General features: G+C 62.0%; 1 pseudogene; it reads left to right on the forward strand.

The window, feature by feature from the left end:
* Positions 1-2,132: 2,132 nt before the first annotated feature.
* Positions 2,133-2,312, forward strand: LOC123928493 (annotated as a pseudogene).
* The last annotated feature ends 4,977 nt before the right edge of the window (positions 2,313-7,289 follow it).

The raw sequence follows: 7,289 nt of genomic DNA on the forward strand, positions 1-7,289 counted from the left end.
GTCACGCCTAGTTACTACTTTGATGGGAGACTGCCTGGGAATCCGGGGTGCTGTAGCCTTTTTTCCCCCCAAACTCATCTCTTGGGCCTTCCTCTTTTCTTTCCCGTTCGGCCTCCCTCGCTGTGTCTTGGCCGCCACCACAGGGCTCCCAGGCCAAGGCGGCTGCCTCCAAACAGTCCCTGAATGCCTCAGACCCTGACCCCTGTCCCCTCAACCGTCTGACATCCTGACCCCTGGCCACCCCAGCCCCAGCAGCGCGGGCCCTTGGCCCCAAAAGGGCAGCCCACTGCACGGGCAAGAGGCCACAACCCAGCCTTTCCAACTGCACTCCACAAGGCCCACCCGCATATCAGCCGGGCTTGGGGGGCTGCTGGCAGAACAGGGCAATGTTGGAGGGGGCTCAGGGGCCAGAGTCAGGGAAAGGGGTTAGGACCGGGGTGAGGACCACGGCCATGGATGTGGGGCGGGACGTGGGGGCCTGGCTGTGGGAGGAGGGCCGGAGGTCATGGGGCAGGAGGCAGGAGCGGGCCTCAACCCCGGGTTCGAGCTCCTCTCCATGGGCTTGGGCTCCTGAGGCCCTGGGTGCCAGCCCTGGCCTGGGCCCTGGTCCCTGTTTCCCCTGGCAAAGCCCTCGGGCTGCCCGAGCTCCCAAGCCAACCGGCAGCTGCCCAACCCACCTCCTGCTCCCGCGCCTCCGAGTCCTGGGCCCCCCCCACGTCCCCCCCACCCCTCCCTCCCACCCCCACCACTTCCTCCCACCCCCACCACTTCTCTCCATGGGGCCTGGGCTCCACTCAGGCCGGAAGGGCATTCCCTTCCTTCTCACCGACCACCTCCCCATTGCCCCTGGGGCCCCACGCCTGGGCTCAGGTGCTAAGGACGTGAGATGGCCGACCACCCTGGGCTTCCAGCACCATGGGCGCCCGGCTCCACGCTCTGTCTCACGGGCACAGCAAAGGCCACTGTGAGGCTCTCTCGATCAGCAAGACTGGTGGCGCTCCACACCGGGCCAAGAGATGTCCCCTGGACCCCACCCCCACGCCCCACACCAAAGGACTAGACCAGAGAAAGAAACCCTCGCAAGGCCCCCAGGCCCCCACCCCAGACGGGGTGCTGGGCAGGAATGGGAGCAGAACGGGACGCCTAACACATGGGCTGCAAGTCCTTGGGCTCCCCGGGCTCCTCCCGCAACTCCAGGGTGTCACCACCTAGGCCAAAGCCCTGCCCAAGCACCATGACCCTCCCGCCTGGGTCACCAGGCCACCGCAGCCTCCTGGCTGTGTGGTGTATTGTCCCAGTGTGTGTGTGGGTGGGTGGATGAGGGTGGGGATGGGGGTGGGTGTTAGTGGCTCTGTGGGTCTGTGTGTGTAAGGTGTTTGAGTGTTGCGTGCACCCGTGTCTCTGTCCGTGTCCCTGTCCGCATCCCGATCAGGTTCACCGTGTCTGTTCTGGGGGTCTGGAGGGATGGAGGTCTGAGGGAGTCTGGGAGTTGGAGAGTCTGTCTCTCTGACTCTGCGTTCTTGCCGTCTATCCACAGGTCCCTCCATCTGTGTCTGTCCCTGTGTTACCCTGGTTGTCCGTGTGTCAGTGTAGGTGAGCTGGCCTCTCATGTCTCTGGGTCAGGGCCTGGTGTGGGTGGGTGACGAGGAGAAGCGTGGCGGACGAAGGGCCACAGGACGGAGCTGCTGCATCTGGGCTGGTTTGTGGTGTCGCCCGAGTCCTGGGTGGGCTGGGAGAGAGGCCGGGTGGAGAGGAGGGGAGAGCAGAGCAGAGCGGAGGAGAGGAGAGCAGAGGAGAGGGGAGGAGGGAAGGCCAGGTGGCCAGCTGCGCCAGGTCTAGGGAGACGGGCGGTGACTGGGTGGCGCAGAGCACACCGCACGTGTACCCAGATGCACCCGGATGCCATCTAGGGAACCACAGCAGCAGTGGCGGGGCTGGGGAGTCCCGGGATGGGAGAGTGCCCGGACTTTGGTAACACCAGGGTGCAACAGGTTTCTGGACCCCTGGGCGGGGTTGGGGGTGGTGGGCTGGGAGGCAGGCACCAGGCCCATGGTAGCCGGAGCAGGGAGCCGCTGCACACACCGGGGCCCGGGCTCAGCAGACTCTTAGGGCACGGAGCTGTAATGGCAGTTGTCTAAGGCCATACCACCCTGAACGCGCCGATCTCATCTGATCTCGTAAGCTAAGCAGGGTCGGGCCTGGTCGGCACTCGGATGGGAGACCGCCTGGGTCTGATCTTGGAAGCTAAGCAGGGTCGGGCCTGGTTAGCACTTGGATGGGAGACCACCTGAGAATACCGGGTGCTGTAGGCGTTTTTTTCCCCCAAAACTCATCTCTTGGGCCTTCTTCTTTTCTTTCCACCTTCAGCCTCCCTCCCTGTCCCTTGGCCGTCACCGCTGGGTGCTCTAGCCAAGGGGGCTGCCTCCAAACAGTCGCTGAAGGCCTCAGACCCTGACCCCGGTCCCCTTACCCCTGACCCCGGGTCACCTCAGCACCAGCACCCAGGCCAATGGCCCAAAAGGTCGGCCCGCTGCACGGGCAGGCGGTCACAACCCAGCCTTTCCACCTCCATGCCAGAGGGCACACCCACAACTCAGTCTGGCCTGGGGGGCTGCTGGCCGGGCGGGGCAATGTTGGAGGGGGCTCAGGGGCCAGAGGCAGGGAAAGGGGTGAGGACCACGGCCATGGACACGGGGATGGGCGTGGGGACCGGGCTGTGGGAGGATGACGGGGAGATCAGGGACAGGAAGCAGGAGGGAGGAGCCAGCCTCGACCACAGTCTGTGGCTCCTCTGCCCGGGCCTGAGCTCCCGAGACCCTGAGTCCCAGCCCTGGGCCTGAGCGCCTGAATCCCTTGGAGACTCCCTCAGGCTGCCCGGAGCTCCCAAGCCAACCAGCAGCCGCCCCACCCACCTCCCGCCCTGGCACCCCCGAGACTGTGGCTCCTCTGCCCGGGCCTGAGCTCCCGAGACCCTGAGTCCCAGCCCTGGGCCTGGGCGCCTGAATCCCTTGGAGACTCCCTCAGGCTGCCCGGAGCTCCCAAGCCAACCGGCAGCCGCCCCACCCACCTCCCGCCCTGGCACCCCCGAGACCTTCACCCCCTCCACGTCCCCCCTTCCCCCCCCCCCACCGCCACTTCTCTCCTCGGGGCCTGGGCTCCGCTCAGGCAGGAAGGGCATTCCCTTCCTTCTCACCAACCACCTTCCCTTTGCCTCTGGGGCCCCGGGCCCGGGCTCAGGTGCTCAGGACACAAGATGGCTGACCACCCTGGACTTCCGGCACCGTGGGCGTCCGGCTCCATGCTCCATCTCACGGGCACAGCGAAGGCCACAGCGAGGCTCTCTTGCTCAGCAAAACCGGCGGCGCCCCACACCGGGCCAAGAGAGGTCCCCCGGACCCCCAGCCCCACACCCCACACCAAAGGACTAGACCAGAGAAAGAAACCCTCGCAGGCTCCCAGGCTCCCACCCCAGACGGGGTGCTGGGCAGGAATGGGAGCAGAACGGGACGCCTGACACCTGGGCTGCAAGTCCTCGGGCTCCCCAGGCTCCTCCCGCAGCTCCAGGGCGCCGCCACCTAGGCCAAAGGCCCGCCTAAGCCCCACGACCCTCCCACCTAGGACAGGTGCCAAGACACCGCAGCCTCCTGGCTGTGTGTTGTCTTGTCCAAGTGTGTGGGGGGGTGGGGGTGAGGGGGGTGTGAGTCCATGTGTCGGTCTGTGTGTGTAGAGTGTGTGAGTGTCGCGTGCACCTGTGTCTCTGTCCGTGTCCCTGTCCACATCCCGGCCAGTGTCTCGGTGTCTGTCCCGGGGGGTTGGGGGCGTGGAGGGTCTGAGGGGGTCTGTGGGTTGGAGAGTCTGTCTCTCTGGCTCTGCATTCTTGCAGTCTGTCCAGAGGTCCCTCTGTCTGTGTCTGTCCCTGTATTTCCCTGGGTGTCCGTGAGGTGAGCCGGTGAGTAGGTGAGCCGGCCTCTGGTGTCTCTGAGTCGTGGCCTGGTGTGGGTGGGTGGTGAGGGCAAGCGTGGCGGTGGAAGGGCCACGTGGCAGGGCTGCCGCGTCTGGGCTGGTGTGTCGCGTCGCCCGGGTCCTCGGGTGTGCTGGGATCGAGGCGGTGTTGAGAGGAGTGGAGAGCAGAGCAGAGCAGAGTGGAGGAGAGCTGGGTAAGGAGAGCCAGTGCTCAGGGCCCCAGGGGCAAAGGTGCGGTTGCTGGTGAGAAGGAAGGAATGTCCTTTCGCCCTGTTGGGAGCCCAGGCCCCTCCCATAGCCCGGCCCCCATGCCCCTCACCCTGTCCATGGGTGTTCTATGGAACTGCTTCTTCAGAGTCCCGTAGGTGTTCCTTCCCACGTCCTGCACCAGGCACGTTGGCTAGCCCTCCCATCGGCCTGGGAGGTGGTAGCTAGTGGAAGGATCCCTTTTGACAGGATCCTCCTCATGGGTTCAAACAGGGCACCTCGCCATTTCTATCACTCAGGCTTTGCAACGGGTTCCCTCTTCAGGAGCCACGTGCGTGGAAACTGCTTTTGTGATAGGAAGGCATCTTAGGGTGTCTTGCATAGGGCCCTTGGCTTCGGCTTCTTCAAGTGCGTTCAGCATCACTGCTGTTCCCCTGGAACAGGGTTCCCGCGCAAGGATGCAGAGCGCACACCCCTGGATCGCCCAGGTCAGTACACGGCACCTTGCCGATTCTGTCCCACCACCATGGCAAGGGGTTCCCTTCTCATGAGCCATAGGCGGGGCAACGGCCTTCCTCACAGGGATTTGTCTGAGAGCCCGTCTGTAGGGTCCTGTTGCTGAGGCTTCTTCATGTACATTTTGAAATCACCTCTGTCTCCCTAGAACAGGGTTCTCGTGGAAGGACGCAGGCCGCATACACCAGCCTCCTAGGTGAGATGGCTGCATTGTCCCTTTTGCCTCACACATGCTTCTCAAGGCACCTGTGTTCTCTGGCAAGACCACTTTGGTGGAAGTACCTTTTCTCTGCAGTGTTGTTGGAGGGGAGGGCTGCTTTCTCAGCAGACCTGTTTCTCGCTCCCAGGGAAGGACCCGGCACGTTGCTAGAGCCTCCACACACCCTGTGGAGACCACTGCTGTCTTCTGACTGGGTGGATGCGGTCTCGGGGTGACCAGCTCTCACTATGGTTTGGGCTCCTGGGCCTCTTCGGCACCAGGCATGCGCTCTGGCTTCCAGGACGATGCTAGATGAACGGCGGTTTTCCCCGCCCTGTTGTTTCATAGAGGGGCGTGCATGGCAGCCTGCTGCCCCTCTTTGGGCAGCCAGGCGTTTGTTGAACAGAACCTTTGCACCCACCTCGGCATCCCAGGTGAGGTGATTTCCGCTCTCCTGGTGCCCCATACGCGCCGTGCAGTGCATGTGTGTTCCCGCGCCAGCACATGTGTGTGGCTGCACCTTCTCTCTCTGCTGCTGTCGGGGCCAAAATGTGCCTTCACCACAGACGTGTTTCTTGCTCACAGGGTAGTGCCAAACACGTTCCCTGCACTGTCCCACGCACTTTGGCAACGCCTCCGTCTTCTGCACCATCACTCTACTGTTGGCCCTGGACCTTAAGTCCAAGGCCCATTCCCTGGTTTCCAAGCGTAGGTTGGGAGAGGGGTCTGCCCTTGTGATGGAAATGTGCCTGGAAAGGGGTATTCTATGGAACTGCTTCCTCAGAGACCAGGGAGTGTTCCTACCCGCGTCCTGCACTACACAGTTGGCTAGCCCTCCCATCGGCCTGGGAGGCGGGAGCTAGTGAAAAGTTGCTTTCTTGACAGGATTCCTCCTCATGGGTTCGCACAGGGCACCTCTCTGGTGCTATCCTGCAGGCATCGCAACGGGGGGTGTCTGTGCCTGGCTCTGCACATCTAGGTGTCCCCACTGCTTCTGTCTTCATGGACGGAGTGTGGCATGTGGGGCCAACGTGTCGTCCTGACGTCACCCCGGGGCACTGGCTGTGCGTCTCCACCACCCGCTTCGGGCAGGCCTCCCCGCTCAGGGCGCATTCAGGGAAGGTGACTGGGAGTGAGCGTCGCCGTGCTGTTCTCCCCGCCAGATGGGTGTGCAGCACGCTGCTCTGTGAACGCTTGCTCCCGTGGGGCCGACCGACGGTGGTGGTCAGGCAGAGGGAAGCGGGGCTGCTGTCAGAAGGACTCTGGCGCACTCAGGCCTGGAGTGTGTGTTCTGCTGTGGGTCCAGCGGTCGTGGTTACGGGAGCAGCAGGAGCTGGTGGCGGTGTCCTAGTGGGGGGCTCCGGTGAGGCCGAGTGAAGGGTCGCCTCTCTCGGATGTCCTCTGGCCCGAGGGCCGGGAACCTTCCTCAGGATTCCGTACCCACACGTGGGGGCGGCTCTTTCTCTCTTCTAGCAAGAGGTCTGCACGCCAAAGTCAGCTCGGTTCCAGGCTATTTTCTTGGCGGTGAGGCATTGTTGGTCTCTCAGGTTTTCCAGGCTGCGGTTTGAGAGGGCATCCTTCTGCGTGGAGTGATGTGTGCGTGGACGCTGTGGGCCTTCCACCCTGACCTGTTTCTCATGGGGCGGCCAAGAGACTTGTCCAGGGGCATTCACACACACTCTGAGCTAGCAAGCGGCTTCCCCTTATACACCGCAGGGCGCTGATGCATTTGTTTTTTTTTTCTCTTTATTTATTTTCAGCGTAACAGTATTCATTGTTTTTGCACCACACCCAGTGCTCCATGCAATACGTGCCCTCCCTATTACCCTCCACCTGGTTCCCCAACCTCCCACCCCCGCCCCTTCAAAATCCTCAGGTTGTTTTTCAGAGTCCATAGTCTCTCATGGTTCATCTCCCCTTCCAATTTCCCTCCACTCCCTTCTCCCCTCCATCTCCCCATGTCCTCCATGTTCTTTGTTATGCTCCACAAATAAGTGAGACCATATGATACTTGACTTATTTTGCTCAGCATAATCTCTTCCAGTCCTGTCCATGTTGCTACAAAAGTTGGGTATTCATCCTTTCTGGTGGAGGCATAATACTCCATCGTGTATATGTACCACATCTTCCTTATCCATTCATCCGTTGAAGGGCATCTTGGTTCGTTCCACAGTTTGGTGACCGTGGCCATTGCTGCTATAAACATTGGGGTACAGACGGCTCTTCTTTTCACTACATCTGTATCTTTGGGGTAAATACCCAGCAGTGCAAGTGCAGGGTCATAGGGAAGCTCTATTTTTAATTTCTTGAGGAATCTGTACACTGTTCTCCAAAGTGGCTGCACCAACTTGCATTCCCACCAACAGTGGAAGAGGGTTCCCCTTTCTCCCCAACCTCTCCAACA

Source organism: Meles meles, chromosome 17, assembly GCF_922984935.1.
Source record: "Meles meles chromosome 17, mMelMel3.1 paternal haplotype, whole genome shotgun sequence".
NCBI classification, from domain to species: Eukaryota; Metazoa; Chordata; class Mammalia; order Carnivora; family Mustelidae; genus Meles; species Meles meles.